Source organism: Plodia interpunctella, chromosome Z (assembly GCF_027563975.2).
Source record: "Plodia interpunctella isolate USDA-ARS_2022_Savannah chromosome Z, ilPloInte3.2, whole genome shotgun sequence".
In the NCBI taxonomy this organism is placed as follows: Eukaryota; Metazoa; Arthropoda; class Insecta; order Lepidoptera; family Pyralidae; genus Plodia; species Plodia interpunctella.
The window spans coordinates 6,262,782-6,281,776 of record NC_071324.2 but is presented as its reverse complement, the minus strand read 5'-3'; the positions used below and the strand labels follow the sequence as shown (position 1 = coordinate 6,281,776).

At 34.5% G+C, this 18,995-nt stretch overlaps 1 protein-coding gene across 2 annotated transcripts in view; it reads right to left on the bottom strand.

Annotated features, from left to right (window-relative positions):
- The window catches only part of LOC128682781 (frequenin-2), a 144,564-nt gene that overhangs the window by 109,828 nt on the left and 15,741 nt on the right, over nt 1-18,995 (bottom strand). The gene's annotated exons all lie outside the window — the stretch shown is intronic.

Here is an 18,995-nt window from a genome sequence, read left to right as displayed (position 1 = left end):
AAAAGTTGATTAGATTACATACTTTTTTCTAAAAAAAAAGACCAATTCCAATATAACTATTATTTTGAGAATAATATTTAATTTTTTTATTAAATTTTTCATTTTTTATTAAATCTACATTTACAATATCTATACATTAAAGTACAACAAAGTAAAGAAAACTTAAAACTGAATAAAAATAACAAACTACTTAAAAAACTTAAAATATAAAATCAATAATCAAGTCCAACCTTGAAAAAAAAGAAGAAGTCGTATTCCTCATGACTGAGGATCGTGGTCGTTTCTTGGCATTATTAATGGAGAGATTTGCCAATGAACAAGTGTGCAGGTTTCCTCACGATGTTTTTCCTTCATCACAAGCAAATGGTGGTCGATGAAAACTACTATACATAAGTCAGATTGGTATATTTTTTATTTATTTTGTCGCAGCTTTAAATACTTGAAATTCATTTCTGCTGAGTTAGTGAGGAGTTGGTTTGGTCTCAAGCGGTTCAAGTAAAGATTCTACAGCACTAGACAAATGATCACTATATTGGTTGAAGCCTACAATATACAATGAGCCTAAAACACTAGAGAGTAGAGATTTCAATAATTCTGCAACATTGTGTTATAATGATCATAATATACCTACATCATATAGGTAAAGTATTTACTGTGAAATAAATACTTATTACTTTACTTTTACTGTAATTTTTAGCATCTAAATGTTTTTAATAAAGATTTATTTTATTACTATTTATTTAACATATTCACTGCTACAATTACAATGAGTACCAGGACTAATCTTGCCTGTTAGTTAATGAAGAGTTGGGATTTCTGCAAGTCAAGGTCAACCATATGTGAGAAATCCCTTGACGTCACATCTTTCCCCTAAAAACTATTCCAAGATTTTCAATATAAGGCAAAGTACAAGCAATTTATAAATATTCATAAAAAAACGCCAAATGCAGTTGAAATAGCTAAAGTTATCGTGACTAACAAAAATTACTATCAACTTCTATAAAATAGTCAGTCAGCACGAACTGAAAATTTCTTCAATTTTTACATACCGCCATCATTTTAGAAACAACTTCTTGACACATTTCGCGGAAGCAACATTTTCGTGACGACATTGAATGTCACAAAACAGTGTATGAAATGGGTTTGATAATATAATATTAATATTAAATACTAACTATAAAGTTTAGCCGCACAATAGATAACTAAAATAAAGGTGATATTGATGGTGAAGTGTTTTTATTTAATTACTTATAGTAACGGTGAATAATATTCGCACACAATTGTAATTTACAATTTTACACAATTTTAATGTGAAATAACTGCATTTCAGGAGTGTAATATTTGTATATACGTGAAATACCTATACACTCGAAAACACAAAGGTTAGATAGAAGCGAGGGCTTCTCAAGAAAGGACAGCCTTTATAAGGTATCCGTACACAACTCTAAAAGAATTATAAATGGAGTTCATTGTTAGTGCCTCTTAAAGTCACTGCACGGTAACGAGCTCTCAGTAAACCAATCACAGAGTGGCATTGTGACGCGACTATAACAAACTTGATAGTACCGTTTAACTTTAAAATTCCCACCATATCACCATACGGCGGGTCTAAAGTGAATACGAAACCAATATTTCACCGTGAAAAGATTTTATAATGAAAAGTGAGTTGCGCACTTGCACTACACCTTAAAGGGCACAGCCTGAGAATGTCAGTTTAGATTTTTTACGAATATTTCTGAGAACGTTATCGTATCGCTTTCGACTAAAATTTTATATGAAAATGAAGAACGCTTCCATCGTTACTTATTACGATATAGCTTGTGACTTTGGTTAAGGCGTACGTGAAAGCTTTCGTTGATCTAAGATTGGATTGGCATGTTTGCCGGTAACTATTTTAAAGTTATGCAAAACCCGTTAAACATACATAATTAGATAATTATTGTTTTAAATTAAACTAGCTTTTGCCCGCGGCCTCGCACGCCTGAATTTCAGTTCTTAAAAGGAATCGAAGTTAAATTTCAGTTATTCTTTTCGCGTATTCTGCGACTGGTAGAATGTATTTATGACTATGATTCGTATTTTTTGTCATCTTTAGTTAAATTCCTACGATTTCCGCTCGTGTATTATTCCGAAACTTATCCTGTCCCGTTTCTTGCAAATTGTCCCATGTCGTTTCCCGTAACGTGCCAAATCCATTTCCCGCTACGTGTCCCACTCCCGCTTCGCGTAACGCGTTACCTAGAGAAGCAATTATCAAAATGTAGTTGTTGCGTTATTATATTTTACTAACTATATATATAAATTACTAACTACAGATTTCATTCAAAAATTTAATGGGTCTCACTTCAAAAATGACGATGTTTCATACAAAATTGCAACTCCTATTTCACCCCTAAAAGGATATAATTTTCAAAATCGTATTAATGCATTATTATAACTACAAATGTAAATTAAAATTTTAATGTGTCTCATACAAGTTTCATACAAACTGGCAACCCCTATGTCACCCCTTAGGGAATTGTAAAATATCCTTTGTTAGCGGTCGTCTCCTAGTCACAATATACCTTCCTGACAAATTTCGTCTTCATGTGGTCAGTAGTTTTCGAGATATCGTGCTACATGAGTACAGTGAGTGAATTTTTCGCTCGTATGATATACAGATGTATTGATTTAAATATTTAGATAGATATATGGATATAGATTTTGTCTGAGCGAAACCATAGCGCGTTTTAAATTCTTGGTGGCGCCATCTATTATCGTTTATGTTCAAAACTAAAATACAAAATTAAATTTAAAATTGATACCTTCTAACTATATCTATAAACCGACTTTCATCAATAAAAAAATTGTTTATATTCTGTGTACACCTTTCTACAAAATTTTAGAGTAAATCGGCTCCGTGGATTGTTATTTTAATTTTCCCACAGGACTCTCCTCATTTTACGGGTTGAAATGTCTATAAGATGTTAACCCGGAATTCTGAGGCATTTTTGATTCATAATTAGTTTTTCAATTATCCTACGGGAACCTGACCACTTACCGGGATGAAATGTATCTAAGGTACCTACATGCCAAAAGCAAATCGGTCCAGTAGATTTCGAGTGATGCGCGTTCAGACAGACAAACAAACAGACAGACAAAAATTTCCAAACTATATTTTCGTCATCTATATCAGTAACTAAGTATATTACATGAAGAATTTTAAAAAATATCCAATTTACAAATTTGGCCTTTCTTCCATTTTATTATATGTATTGATGATAACGAGATGAAAAATTACCGGAATCTAGAGGGATTTGAACGTACGTCTATGGGGGACAGATTTTTTTAAGAAACGCTGATTCACTGATTCACTGATTCAGAGACCTTTTGGCCTTGGAACCAATTCGGTGTCGAAATTTATTTTTTCTGAAGTATATTGTTAACAAAATCAAAATTAAAATAATTTTATTTCTAAAAAAGTAAAACTTTGATAAGAAATTAGCTGAAAATAAACACCTAACTTTTGTATTGGGCAATTATAGATTTTTAGGATATTTTTTTCTATTAATAATATTTTAACTTTATTTTGTTTGTATTAGAAAAGTACCTGGCTCCCTACCTATTTAAAACACCCAAATTCGTAAATTTTTCTATAGTCGAAGTCCAAATCCTGTTTTTTTGAAACTTAATTCCAAAATGACGCTTAGGCAAGCAAGCACAATCCGAGTCAGAAGAATAAATAAATCACTTCTACTTCTTAGAAATAAATTGACCTGCAAAGTCAATAAAATCTGTAAGTTAACGTTACGTCAGATGGTTTTCAGTTTAAAGTTACAGACCAGCGGGCAGAAACTTAGAGGCTTGTCTATTTTTAGAGAACGTCCTTTAAATTATAGTTAATTCAAAGTAGATACGATAAACGAACGAACGAAAATAATTTTAAAAATTTACTTTTTTCATCATTCTGGCTCACGCAGCCGCCGCATACACACGTTCCTACAAACTATCCTCAACAAAACCAGTGATCAAGACCCCTGCCTTACGAAGTTTAACGCAGAGCACCGTGTCTACGTCGTTGGTCACCTTGCATCACCGGATCAAGATATACGAGACCTCTCGCTTACGGAGTTTAACCCGGGCGCCCAGTGTCTCGCACGACTGGTTTGCGTCGAACAATAGCAGTGACCGCTCGGAGGCTCCTTATCGCACGTATGTAGTTTTACACCAAGTGAAGTGAGACAGTGCATGTGAAGTGACGACCACCGGCGTTTGCGCATATGCAAAATAATTAATCACATCCCTCGTTTGCGCATAATAAATTAATAAATTTTTGGTGAACAGTGCAGTCAATACAGTTAATTAAGTGTATTCACGTAAGTGCCACATTTGCATATAGAATCGGCCGGTCGTTGACCGATCTGGCGAGCGCGGTATACCCGCCCTCTTCTCCGCGAGAAGAAACAGTTGCGATTTTCGACTCTTTCGCACTTGCAACGTCACTCGCTCCTAGCCCCCTCCTGTCGATTGTTGCAAGCTACGCTACGACTCGACGTTCTACTCCCAGCGAGCTACGACTGCTACGAGACACTCTCCCCACCACGGAGCGGTTGTCTACGAGAAATCTCGTAGCACATAGATCTACGTTGCTACCTCATCCGTCACATATCGTCTGATCAAGTACCTAGTTATTATATTTTTCGCTCCTTACACTGCAGATATGCAACGCTCGCCAGTGAATAATAAACAAGCTGTCTACGGATCTGCCCCCGACGTTAGCAATCCTGTCGAAAACTTGGGAAGCGACACAGTCACCCTTCGATCATCTAAAAGGCGTCGCTGTGATTGTGGAACCAATTACGAATCTAAATTGGATATCTTTATTGATTCACTAACCGAGTGGAAGCAAACAACTGACGATAAATTAAATAGCATCCAGACGTCTATGTCGGATATTCAACGTCTTAACGCTGAAATAGTTGCGTCCAATATCGAAATAGAAAAATCTATCACCTTACTCTCTGTGAAGTACGAAAACGTTTGTGAACAGCTGTCGTCTATTCAAATTAGGACCGAGGAATGCCTGGACCGCGTCTCGAAATCTGAATTGGTTGCTGAGGAAATCGATAGATCGTCACGATCGGCCTGCCTCGAGCTGCGCAATATTCCTCACAAATCAAACTCCAGCCAAGAAGATTTGGTAAAAATTGTAGTCACTACATTTAAAGCACTCTCGATCGAAATATTTCCTATAAACATCTTTGACGTGCGCCATCTTCCATCAAAGTCCGTGAACAAAACCATAGTTGTCTCACTCAATTCAGTACTGACTAAAAATAAAATACTGAGAGCCTTTAAGTCATTCAACAAGTCGAATGCCGGCAATAGGCTGAACTCAGGTATTTTCGATTCCGCTTCAACTTCCCAGCCAATCTACATTGCCGAACATCTGACTCCTAGGGCCCGACGGTTACACTACTTGGCCCGTGAGTTCGCAAAAGAGGAACAGTACAAGCATTGTTGGACATCAGGAGGACGGGTGCTGCTGCGGAAATACGACGACTCGAAATACTTAGTCGTTACTTCTGAGGATCAACTGTTAGCGCTAAAACAAAAATGTTAATTATTTCTGTACCCATTTAAAGTCTCATTAACCACTTTCACTTAGCTCGCTTACCTACTTAATTAATTGTTAACAGGCAACCTAGCGATAATATCTTCATACGTTATTCTTAAATATTTAAATATTTAAATATTTAATTTATAGATACTTGTTGATTTACTCATACTTTATTACGTTAATTGTATAAACTTTTTTACTTATATACTATAACTTTTAGGATATGCATTTTTAAACAAAAACTGTATTGATTAGCTGGCATCCCATAACACAAGGTAACTTTTCTTGGGGCTAGCTCAATCTGTCGGCATTTTTGTTATTAATTTATCGATAGTCCCATACGTAATTAGTTAAAATTTTCTATTCATTAATTATATATTAATATCATATTATATATTACACTTATACTAACGGTATAAACCTATTCATTGCTCTATATATATCTATCTAATGAAACGTACATAACTCTAATATTTAATAACCATACCGAATACATCTCTTGTGACTAACAACTTTATACACATCATCAATGGATAGAAATATAGATATTTTATCAAACATTGACTCCGTTACCGTCTCTTCTTCCTATTTATGCAACCCACAAGATGTTCATACTCACTTACCTGCATACAATAAGTACCTGACAATCCTCACCCAAAATATTCGTAGTGTATCGGCCAACTTGGACAGCTTTCTCATATTCTTGGATAACCTAGACATAGAACCAGATATTATAGTCTTTACAGAATGTTGGTTACAAAAAAACTCATTAATTCCTAATCTCCAAGGTTATCATTACTCTGTATCGTCATCCCCTGCCAATCAAAATGACGGTGTAATAATTTACTATAAAACCGAACTCCTAGGTATTAGTATCACTGAACCTTCGATAGATGAAGCTAGCTCATTACTAGTAAAATTAAATAGTGAAACAGCAATCTTGGGCATCTATCGGCCCTGCGCCTTCCTAAACTTTACAAAATTCACACAATCACTTAATAACGTTCTGGATAGCCTAAAGAATTACAAAAATATTGTAATCATCGGAGATATTAATATAGACATATTGCCAACCCGTCTGGACGAGGAAAACGATGATTACCTTAACATCCTGGCCCTTCATGGCCTTCTACCAACCCATACATTTCCTACCAGATACGAAGAAAGCCGAAAAAGCTGCCTCGATCACGCCTTTTTAAAATCTTCCCTGCAAGCCCATTCCTTCGTTATTGAAAACACAATAACAGATCATTATTCTGTTTTACTGGCCTTAGACATTAATAAAACAATTTTACCTAAACCTACAAAAACTCGAGTTGACAATCAAAATTTAACACACTCGCTGCTAACCACAGATTTTTCCCCTTTACTCGACTCAACCGACCCAAATTTTGCAGCTAACTATCTAATTAACACACTTAAAGATCTTATTTCCTTACACACTACTACACTCGTTCCAGCCCGTCATAGAATATTAAAGCCATGGATTACTCCTGGACTACTTAGGTGTATTCGCAATAAAAATAAGTTGCATAAAAAACTCTTAAGAGATCCTACCAACATGACACTTCGCACAACTTATGTAAGATATCGCAAATTTTGTAACGCCACCATAAAATCGGTAAAAAGAACTTTCGAAAAAGAGACTATTAAAAAAGCCGGCAACAATTCCAAGGCCTTGTGGAAAGCTGTCAAGAGAGTTACTAATTTAGAAAAATCCCCTTCTACGTCTAGTGACCTACTTGATTGTAAACCCACTTTTGAGACTTCTCTAAATCATGTTAATTCTTACTTTGTCAATGTCGGTAAATCTCTTGCAGAAAACATAAGAAGTCAGATCAACTCTACTGCTACTTCCCCTACATCTCCCTACTGTAAAACTAATACATCCCTGAATTCTTTTGTTCTTCTTGACACATCAGCTGAAGAGGTAGAAAATATTATAGATTCTTTAAGAGACGACTGCGCTGTTGGCTGGGATGATGTCTCTTCATCATTTATAAAACGTAACAAAAAAATATTAACTCCCCTTATCACCCACATCTGCAATATCTCCCTATCCTCCGGTATCTTTCCGTCAGCTTTCAAGAAAGCTGTAATCCACCCCATATATAAAAGTGGAGCGAAAGATCTTCCTAGCAACTACCGGCCTATATCCATTCTCCCGGCTCTTTCTAAAATTCTAGAGCGCCTCATTAATATCCGGCTCAAATCTTACCTTGAAGCGCATTCCATCCTCTCCACTAACCAATATGGCTTTCGCACAGGAAGATCTACAAACGACGCTGTTAATGAGTTGACTGACACTATAGTTAGAAATCTTGATAAGGGTAACAAGTGCGCAGGCCTGTTTTTGGATTTTTCCAAGGCCTTCGATACCGTCTCGATCTCTAACCTCCTGAAAAAGCTGGATTCTATAGGTGTAAGAGGTACTCAACTGAAACTCTTCGAAAGCTACTTGACTGATCGATCTCAATGTGTGTCTATAAACAACAAAGTAAGCTCTGACCTTCCCATTCAGTATGGAGTTCCTCAGGGAAGTATCCTGGGCCCCACACTATTTTTAGTCTATATTAACGACCTGTTTTCTCTAAATATTTCTCACTGTAAAGTCATATCTTACGCAGATGACACTGCACTACTATTTTTTGCAAAATCTTGGGAAGATACATACCGTCACGCTCAGATTGGCTTAAACTCTGTTTCAAATTGGCTACTACACAACCTTTTAACACTAAATGTCCAAAAAACCCAACTTATAAACTTCTCTATATATAACTTAGTCTCCCATCGTAATGCTATTGCGAAACTATCAATTACTGCTCACTCACATTTTGACCATAACAACACTTGTTTTTGTACTCCCCTAACTCCTTCTGCATCTGTGAAATACCTAGGTATTGTATTAGACCAAAATCTAAACTTTAGATTACATGTTAATGCTATGGCTGGCAGAATTCGCAAACTAATATATATATTTAAAAAATTAAGACATGTGGCACACCCAAAGATCGTGAAAATGGCTTATATTGCCTTAGGACAGTCGTTACTTACATATTGTATAAGCTCCTGGGGAGGAGCGTGCAAGACCATATTAATTAAACTTGAAAGAGCTCAACGAGCTCTTCTCAAGGTCTGTACCTCCATGCCATTTTTATATCCTACATTCCAACTATACCAATATTGTGAAGTATTATCTGTCCGACAGCTATACATCCTGCGGGTCATTACTCAACAGCACGGGAATACTCGTCATAACCCGAACCTACGTAACCGTCTTGTAGCTACCTCTTCTCTCTTCTCTACGAAATTCGCACATAGATTTCCTTGTTTTACCGGACCCTTTTTATACAACAATGCTCACTCAAAATTAGCTTTGGTAACACTTTCTACCTTCTCTTGTAAAAAATCTATCCATAATTATTTGTTTTCCCTTAATTACGACGAAACGGAAAATCTTCTACATCCTCTTATCTGATTCGTTATTTATTATGTTGGTACGTATCTTATGTTTACATGACTTATTTCATATTACACATTACTGTAGATCTTTAAATTTTTACTAATTTTTAACCCTCATTCTGAATGACAAGTTATGCGTCACTCTTTATAATTTAGCTCGTAAGTTCATACTAATCATCCTTAAAACGGTAATCCTTCAGAAAATTGTAATACTAATGAAATGTATGTACCTAATTCTAATTCTAAGCTGTAAGAGCATGGCGCACTGTTACACAGGCTTGAGTCTTTAACAGACGCCAGTCTCCACCAATATTTTCTATGTTTTTTGTAATTTTTCTGTGCCTATGGAGACGAAATAAATACTTTTTTACTTTACTTTTACTTAATATTCAGACTTGCAATTAGACTTTGCATCTTTCCTAGGAACTTTGAAGTTTGCGTATATGTGGATAGTGCCAGTTAACAACTCAATGGAAAGTCCTACTGAATTGGTAATTAGTTGATAGCTTTTATAAAAGCACAAACTTGAGTAACTGTTGGCAATTATTCTATAAATCTATAAGTACTATAAAACGCACGTATTTTTGCTGCCTTTGGATATAAAAAAACAGTAAATACTTATCAGTAGATAAAGAGAATTTTATCCTTTATTCCCGGTCATTATTCTTCATAGAGACACAACCTTTCGGGTAGATTGTTACTGAATATGGATGTGCCAGCAATGTTTCTGCTCCATTTAGAAGGAACATAGCGTACGCCGCATTGCCTATACTTCAACCGCCAAATTATAATATAATTAATCACAAAGCAGTTTTTCTGCTACTACTGATTTCTTTGTCTAATGGAATTACAGGACGTATCCTGTTTGTATCAATCAATAACAAAAACTGATTGTTGTTATATTTTATAATACGCAAAAATAATACCATAATTTAGCGTTTGTCTCAAAATGGGCAATACACGGCCTGTAATGTAAGTAATTATTTCAACAATATTAACAAGAACAAAAATATTATATTCAGGGTAAGGGTAAATTTCACATGAATGAAGTCGAGAGCTTTCTATAGAGGCTATCTGTAAATACTGATTTTAAAATTAAACCATTTTTATTCGTAGAGAATATTTTATAATGAACGATAAAATTGAGGTGCCAATATAATTTTTAGCACTAACCGTTGAGCAGCCGCTGTAGAGAAGTAAAATAAAAAATGATTTTCTTTCTTACTCGAGCTTTATTTGATTGCGGTGCGAGAATTCTTTAGCGCCAACGCGGATATCGTACTTTATTCATTTTCTTTTGTACGCTTTTAATTTTTACCGCACCAAACTTTTGTAATTTTAGTACTTGTTTTATCGTTTAACTGCAGAATAAAAAAAACTCGTACCTATTTTAAATGTAATCTTATTAAATTTAAATCCGAAATATTATAATTCGATGTGTATTCGATATATGCCGCTCATACCATAATCTAAGCCATCTAGTATGTGTGCCTGAAATTCGCGGTTCGTTTGGTGAGAAATACCTATGTGAACAAGCGTCCTATAACTTGGACAGACAAGGGATAGTTCAAATGGATAGATAAATCTTTCACATAGCATGTTGATAGGTATGTCATCGACAAGGACGCACCAAGAAATTAGTAGGTACTACAGGTACCTACTGATCCATGAAGCACACATCTAGACCACCGAGTAGATGTCATAGTCAACGGCATATTTACAAAGTAGGTACGTGAAAAATGTCAGTTAGAAATATAATTATCTTGAAAAAAAATTCTGTTTCATTGACGGCATCGTCAGGCAAGTTTGCCGCATTTCTTCCTTTATCGGTCATGTAACACGTCGCTACTTTAAAAAAATAAAAACGCCAGGCAAGTATCCATTCCAGTTAAATCTAAGTGTCTATTTTCGGAATAAATATTTAATTTTCACCATGATTTTCTACTACTTCATATTTTCTTATGTATACAGTCAATTATTTAGTATAGTTACTGGTTTTCTGAACTGTCTTCGCGAATCTCAGTACAAAAGCCATCTTCTATTATCTAGGTAGGTAATGAAACCACATGAACTCGTTGAAGCAGATTGTGTTTGTTTCTGAACTCCATTCGTGTAACGCCGTAACTTAGATCGACAGGGAAGAGACATTTGATAGCTCCGGTACCTGCGCAAATTGCAATATCCTCGGAAATTATACAAGTTACAACTGAAAGTCAAGCCAAGTTTCACCGAGATGATAACCTCGCGAGGTTTGTGATTCGTTGGCCTTCATGTCACTGGCCTTGTCGAACTCTTTATTGTCAGATTTTGATAACTGAGACAAAATGTTTAATTTTCCGGCAAATACCTGAAGGTATTATGCCGCAGTAAGAACTTATATGGAAAGTAAAACCTTCTACTTTCCGACTAGACCTATCGTTTTCAAATTAAAATATCATCAAATTGGCGACCTTCTTAGTTTATGTACACGCGTTTAAAATTACTCCTAGAAAAAACAAAATATGAGTCCTACTCATTTTCGACAAAAATGTCTAAATATTTTTTATTCATACTTGTCTTCTCCAAGTTTAGTATCACTCAAAAATAATTTAACTTGGGAAAACTCTTCATTCACTTATTAACTTCAAAAATGTACTTAAAACTGCCTACCAAATAATTGTAAGGAGCAGGTGAAGAAGAAGCTGTACTTCAACACAGCCTTTTCTCCAAGGACGTTAATTAACAAATGTGGAACTTATTATCACTTACAGCTATAGCGATGTGCGCAACTTTGCTTCTTTATTACTGGGGTCTCCCTGGAACTCGGGAATTCTTTATCGCGGTGTCGCAATCCGGAATGTGGAATCAGTTCAGTGAACTCACAATTTACTTTCAAATATATCTGTCGAATTCTTGAAAAAATCAAAGGTTTCAATAGGTTCTTCAATTCTTCAATATTTTGACCTTATTTTTATGTAAGCACTTATTCATTTTCCATAGATATTTTACATTGTGTTTTAAAAGGTCAACAAAATAAGATGGTAATGTTCAAATTACTTTGGAATTACATTGTATCATCAAACAAATATTCATAATTGTGGTGCTCATTTACACAATTTGTCTCTGACATCGTAAGCACAGAAATCTGCTTCAAGGCTTTGTTTAAAGCTTATAATTTATTGTGCGATTTTGCTAGTAGACTTATTTATTCAGGCTAAACGAAGTAAGCAACTCGATTAAGCGACTCAAATTTACAAGGCTTGCATAGCACTCTAAGCCGATCACGAACCAAATATAAATCATCGCATATGTGCAGGGTCGAGACTATGTAACGGCTTTTCGGGCTAAAAGCTCAGGGTTCTGTGGATTTATAGAACCATAGATTATATCATAGACAATGGACAAACATCATCCTTTTCCTCAGCTTATTATCAATGGTCCATGCAAAAGTGCCAAAAATCACGTTTACAATTTCAAATTTACTTTCTTTTTTCAAAAATCAACTCCCAAATGACTACAATGGTGATAATATTTTGTACGAAAATCATGTCTGTTCCGCATTCACGGCTAAACCTATTTAATATATTTTATCCTGTTGGAGACTGGCTAAAGCTACAAATCTAATAAGGGAACACTTTCAGCCAGACGTCGGGAACCACAAGCCTAATCACAGTCTGTGATTAGATATTTGGTTCTTGTCTTTGAACAAGACCACTCCATATCTTCCCGTAAATGTTGTATGAGGCAACCAAAGGATATAAAGTTTGAATAGATAATTAAGCAACAATAGTATTCCCAAGGAGGATTGACGTAAGGTAGGCGGCGGGTGTAAAAACTTGTTTGTTTGTAAAGGTTTGTTTTTTTATGCTGACTTCGGGCCTCGGGGGCTTTATATAGATATATCCGGGAACACGCAAATATGAGAAAAGAGAAACGGCTAACGAATTTTTTTGTTGTTGCTGCAATTATCAGGGTAACAAAGACTATGGCCCCGCGTAAGTTTAATCCCCACTGCATATGTACAAACTATGCAAATTTTTATAATTGGTAGGTAAAATGCATTGTTATCCCGACATAGGCGTAGGAACTTAATTGGCAAAGGGATTTTTCATAACAAAGAAGTGCTGTTCCATTCTTTTTTTCCGTTTAATATACCTCATTAAACAATTTCCTTTTCACCTAATAAATATAATAAATTGATAAGTTGTTTATGTTATTGTTAACAATAAAAATATTCCCTTGAAAGATGATTAGTTGTGAGAATTTTTAATTCCCAACACCCTACTTATTTAAAAACTGGCGCCCGTCCCGGCTTCTCTCAGGTATAAACATAATAAACTATACACCTAAACCAGAAGGCAAACAAATACTAGTGATATTATATGCAGATTTAAAAAGGAGTCAAACAGTGTAAATACTTATTTAAAATAATAAATAAGTATTTCTAATAATACACAAAATGAACAAAATAAAATACTGAAAATTGATATAAATCTCGACTAGAGATAGGTACTTAAATAAAATTCCTTTGGTATTTCCTAGGTACTTAATTCGCTAAATGCTGTTCAGTTTATTTAGGCATGATAATCTTCAAATTATTATAAGGCATTAAGTACTAATTTTTGCGTAGAAATTTACTTATAGAACTGTCGTGAAAATATGCATTGTTCGTTGTCATCCATAACTTTCAAGATATTAATCAAAGAATAATGATTTTAAATCTGAAAAACGCATAATTATAGCAGCGCGCAATTAAGCGTCTTGTCATTTATTTGCATTATAAATCAACTATGAATACTGTTTGATGGAAAGATGGTGATTTTATTATTTTCGCCGAAGAGTAACAACAGCATTCCACGAGATGGTTGACTTCAGGCGGGAAGATGTAAAATCACAGATGAACCTTCAAAATAAAAGTTTATTACTTAAATATTGGGCTTCGTTCGTTAACAGCCGAAAATGTAATTTGATCACCGTTTGCTTAAATTCAATCAATTTGGGATCAATATTCCAATTGCATGTAGCGATATGCTCCGACTGACTGAAGGTTTCACGGGATATTGGCCGGAAATAACACCGATTACCAACCCCTATCTAACTTGTCTCTTGGCCGCCAGCCGTATGTCACTCAGGTAACAAGTACACAAATAGCAACTAATCCGAGCTCCTTCGTATACATTGTAGGTACAATAATTTCAGGTACCGTAATAGTCTACATATCCAAACGGTATGTCCATTTGGATATGTAGACTGATAAGGAAGATAGACCGAACGTTCCGGTAAGAAACTACCGCATTTCTTCCGATACCGATCAAAGTATATTAAAATTAAATTATATAAACCGATTGTTAAATATGTAATCATTTTCAAGAATAATTACTATTAAATTTTACCCAATCGGATGCATTTGTAATCTATATAATAGTCCTCGGAATTCCGCACGCAAGGATAACAAAATCCCGTACCACCGATATTGGAATCCCTCTGAGGGCATCAAAGTTAGCGGTTGCTGAATTCTAGTCTTGGTACTTAGCGCGATTTTCTAATTAATTATTTTCCAACAAGTCAAATGAGATATAAATGAGATATAAAAATTATATGAAATTTTATAATAAATATATAAGGCCAGCAGGCATGCATTAAGCGGTGGTGGTGTAATGGTTAAGACGTCCGCCTGTGGATCGAAAGGTTCTAGGTTCGAGTCCTACTCGTGCCACATGAGTTTGTATACTAATCTGACTCCTGTATAGTAGTTATCATCGACCACCACTTGCTTCGGTTTATTATATTAACTAGTGTGTGAAATGAAGAAAGCAATGGCAAACCACTCCATTACTAATGCCTAGAAAGTTGTTATGTGTGTTTAATGACTACGACCCTCAGCCATGAGGAATACGACTATGAAGAGATAAGGCATTCCTAAAGTATTTGTGTTTTATAATCCACAATTTATATCACGCTTCCAAGGCAAAACTGCTGGGTCATTTTGATTGAATTTTGTGTTACGGCTAAACCCCGAAGTACGGTTACACCAAATAATAAAAACTTATATATTGCAACTAGGTGCAGTCAATCACAATAGTTTAATAAAGATTAGACACACTGAAGCTTGAAACATAAACCAGAAACCAGCCAGTAAAATTCAAGAGTAGTCACAGAGCTCGTTTCTTCAGAAAATATTCATGCGATTTCAATTAAGAATAAATCCTGCGGAGTCTTTGTCGGGCCGTAATTTCACCTGAGAAAGATTTGGTGAGTCAGTATTTTTTATCTGTAGGAAAGCATTCAGTTTCATTTGTTCTTAGGGTTCCGAAGTAAACTGGAAACCCAGTATCGAAATAACTGTCCTTCTGTTCGGCATCGGGTTAGCTCAGTTTTGGAGGTAGGAAAAGTTATATGAACCTTTCCTTATTTATAACTATCATAACATTTAATAGTTTTGTGATGGTCGTTTGTTTTTAATATTATACATTTTTTAAACTTAATCCACACCATCAATAATATGGCGTATGACAAATTATGGAATTAGATTGGGTTGACAGTTAATTTTAACGTCAATTTTAACCCGCGTGGAAAAACGTAATACACCATTTCGCTTTAACGTCAGCGTCAGATGAAATTCGAAAGTTTACTGGTGTAACTCACCCTTATAATGTAAGATCAATTTAAGGCAGTTTCCCAGTTCAACCTATCATAAGTCAGCAGACGACCTTATTCCAATACTATGCAAATACTAAGCCATTACTCTGAACTCGTTGACTGCGGGGATGTCCGGGGTATTTGGAAAATAATGAAATTTTGAGCACCCAAGCTTGTAATGGTGTCACTGGAAAATTCAATCTAAACTTAGCATAATTTTGCTTTGTTTACGAACGGTCATGTGTTTAAACATGTACGCTTCGATATGTACCTATAATTTTTGAGAGTGTTTTATACAATACGTACTTGCTGCACCCAGCAGTGTTACCCGCTATTTATCATTCGTTGTTATTATTTAAACGTAATAAAATATTAATTTAAAAAATACAAAAATACGTATGTTATTAATTATGCACGAGTTATTAATTAGCGCCATTTACATTAAATCGCCAGTGAATATCAGACTTACTGACCAAATCCTATGGAAATCGCGTACTTTCGAGATAAAAAGTATAAAATCTCATAAAAATTTGGCAATTTGAGCATAACAAACATATAGTAAATTCAAAATCCAGGCTCAATGTAGGAAGGAAGTAACCGGAAATACGCTGAGATAAGAGAGGTTTGTTAAAAAATAATTAAATAAATGCAATTTATAGTAAATATTTTTAAAATATTTATTACTTCGACGTAAGTACTACAATTTTCCAATGATGAAATCACAATGATCAAGTTTTTATAGTCGAGTAATCGGGTTAGTTACTGCAATTGTGAAAACTTTACGCTCCTATCGTTTAACTCGTCCTCATAAAGAAGAACTATAAAATTTTACGGCACTTCGATAACGTATCCTATCACTATTCTGTGCTATGTATAGTCCACTATACATATATTAATTTTATTTATTGGTTTAATCAATTAGTGGAATTTGAGTATTTCATATCATTATCATCTTCATTTCATTACACAGTATAAAACAAAGTCGCTTCTTTCTGTTTTCCCAGTGTATGCTTGCTTATATCTTTAAAACCACGAAACGGATTACAACAGGCATCTAATTAATAGTTCCGCCATAGTATAGGTCCTCTACATATCCTCACGTGAATGTCATTACCAATGTCAGCTAATGGCAATACCAGCACCTGGAGACTCAAGCAGGTACTTATAAAGGTTTTTTATGTTATTTTATACTTATAAACGCCGGGAATGTAAAATATTTCGGAAATAACTTTTGTTTATAAAACATGAAGTGTTTTATGTCGTGTGATAAAAAATATATACAATAAAAACAGCACAATTAAAAAATCAAGAACAATTAATTCTGTCTCTGACAAGCCGAAGTTTTTACGAGTTTTGGTTTGAAAACATTCTATCTGCCTCGCTTCTGCCATAAAATAAGTAAAACAAATGAAAGTCTTTCGGTTTTAGGGCCTCCGGCTGGCGCCATAATACACAATAACAATGTCTATAAGGAATGTCTATAGTTTAATATTAATTTTATGAAACGACTCTTCCTCGAGTAAGAAAGAAGAATTAGACTTTAATTTAGCTAAGAGACATTTTTTGATCGGACATTGATACGACTTTAAAAATATATTACTATGATGACCTTATTAACCATCGTATCGAAAAATGGATATGCATTTTCAAACAATTATTATAAAAGACATACATTTGTGATAGGTTTTTGTAATCGATAAATATATACCATGATTGAACACTATCATATTGAAATTTAGATTCACTGTCGAAATTTCCCTGTAGCAGATAAAATTTTATTTACCATCTTGTAGATACCTGCGATTTCACTCACGTGGTTTTTCTATGGGCACAATATTTTTTCCTGGGATGAAATGAGCCTAAGTATGTCTTTAAATTAACTACTTCAGAAATTTTATGATGATTCTTTGAGCAGATAAAGTGGAAGTGTTTTTATATTTATTTTTATCTACAAACTAAAAAACAAACTTTACTTGCGCTTATATCAGTTGATTCAAATGTGACTGGGATAATGTAAGTTCTGAAAATGAAAATATTTACTTACAAAAAGAACTGACAACGTATTTGTTTGTAGGTATTCATTTAGGAAATGGTTGTCAGTTACAATATTTCGACATTGTAACAGTGTGATATATGAAGTCATGGCGGTGCGGAAATGTTGCCATATGTCTAAAACATACTCGTATCATATCAAAATAAGGCGTATGAATTCAACGGTTAGTATAAATAGAAAGTATTACTGCACATTTATCCCGCCAGAGTACAGAACTGTATGTTAGGTACACAAAAGCTTTGCCGCCTTTTGCTATGTCGATTAAAACGTTATTTTGGAGATTTTTTTAATCCTTTCATTATGTAAGCATTCGTTTGTGAAAATATTCGGGTACCGAAATATTGGCAAAAATCGTTTTCCATAATATAAAAAAACTTCGAAAACTATGGAATCCTCACGCTGTAATATTTTCCAGTAAACGGTCAAAAAGAAGCTCGGAACACTTCACACGTGAAGACTTATTAAAATATGGACTTCATACAGGTAAGATCTTCAGTCAAAATCAAGTATATTTATATCAGTTTATGACAAATAAAAGTAACTAAATGAACAAAATTTTCTGTCTATTTATTAAAAAGATCGTTATCATTTATCAATTAATAAAGATCTGAAGTGCTTTTTAAATAAATTTAAATTCTGATCTTTATATTGTTGTGGAATTTTGTTATAAATTTTACTTACAATACTTTTACTGAGCCGAGAGCATATTAACTATGTATGCATTAAATCCTGCATTTCACAGGAGATCACGCTTTGCCTAAAGAAATATTTCGTCAATACACGCTGTTCACGCTGATTAGATATATCTTATCACCAGCATTAAGTCTCCTTTATATGTACAATTAAAACAAATTTAAGTACATATCTATAAGTAGTAGATTAATTAATTCAACAAAAGCAAAGCCCACGTAGTAAAACCAGTTGAATCATAATTCAACTGTTATCTTTTATCCGAAGCGAGATGTTTTATCGGCTAAACCCCAGTCGAAACAAAGGTTTGACAATAAGGATCGGTAACGCCGGGATCTCATCCCCTACTCACCCCATCTCAGCTTATGGTCCGTGTAATTAGGTGAGTGAGTCGGCCAACCTTTTGCGTGTCTCGCCAAACGGATATTTTAGTAAATGCAAAATCGTGATTGGTATTTTTTAGAGAAACTACAATAAAAGGTCTTAACTTTTTATGAATAGAATTTTTACATAGTAGCATGCCATTGCCAGCAATATTTTCAATCTATGAACCAATAATATAAAAATTAATAT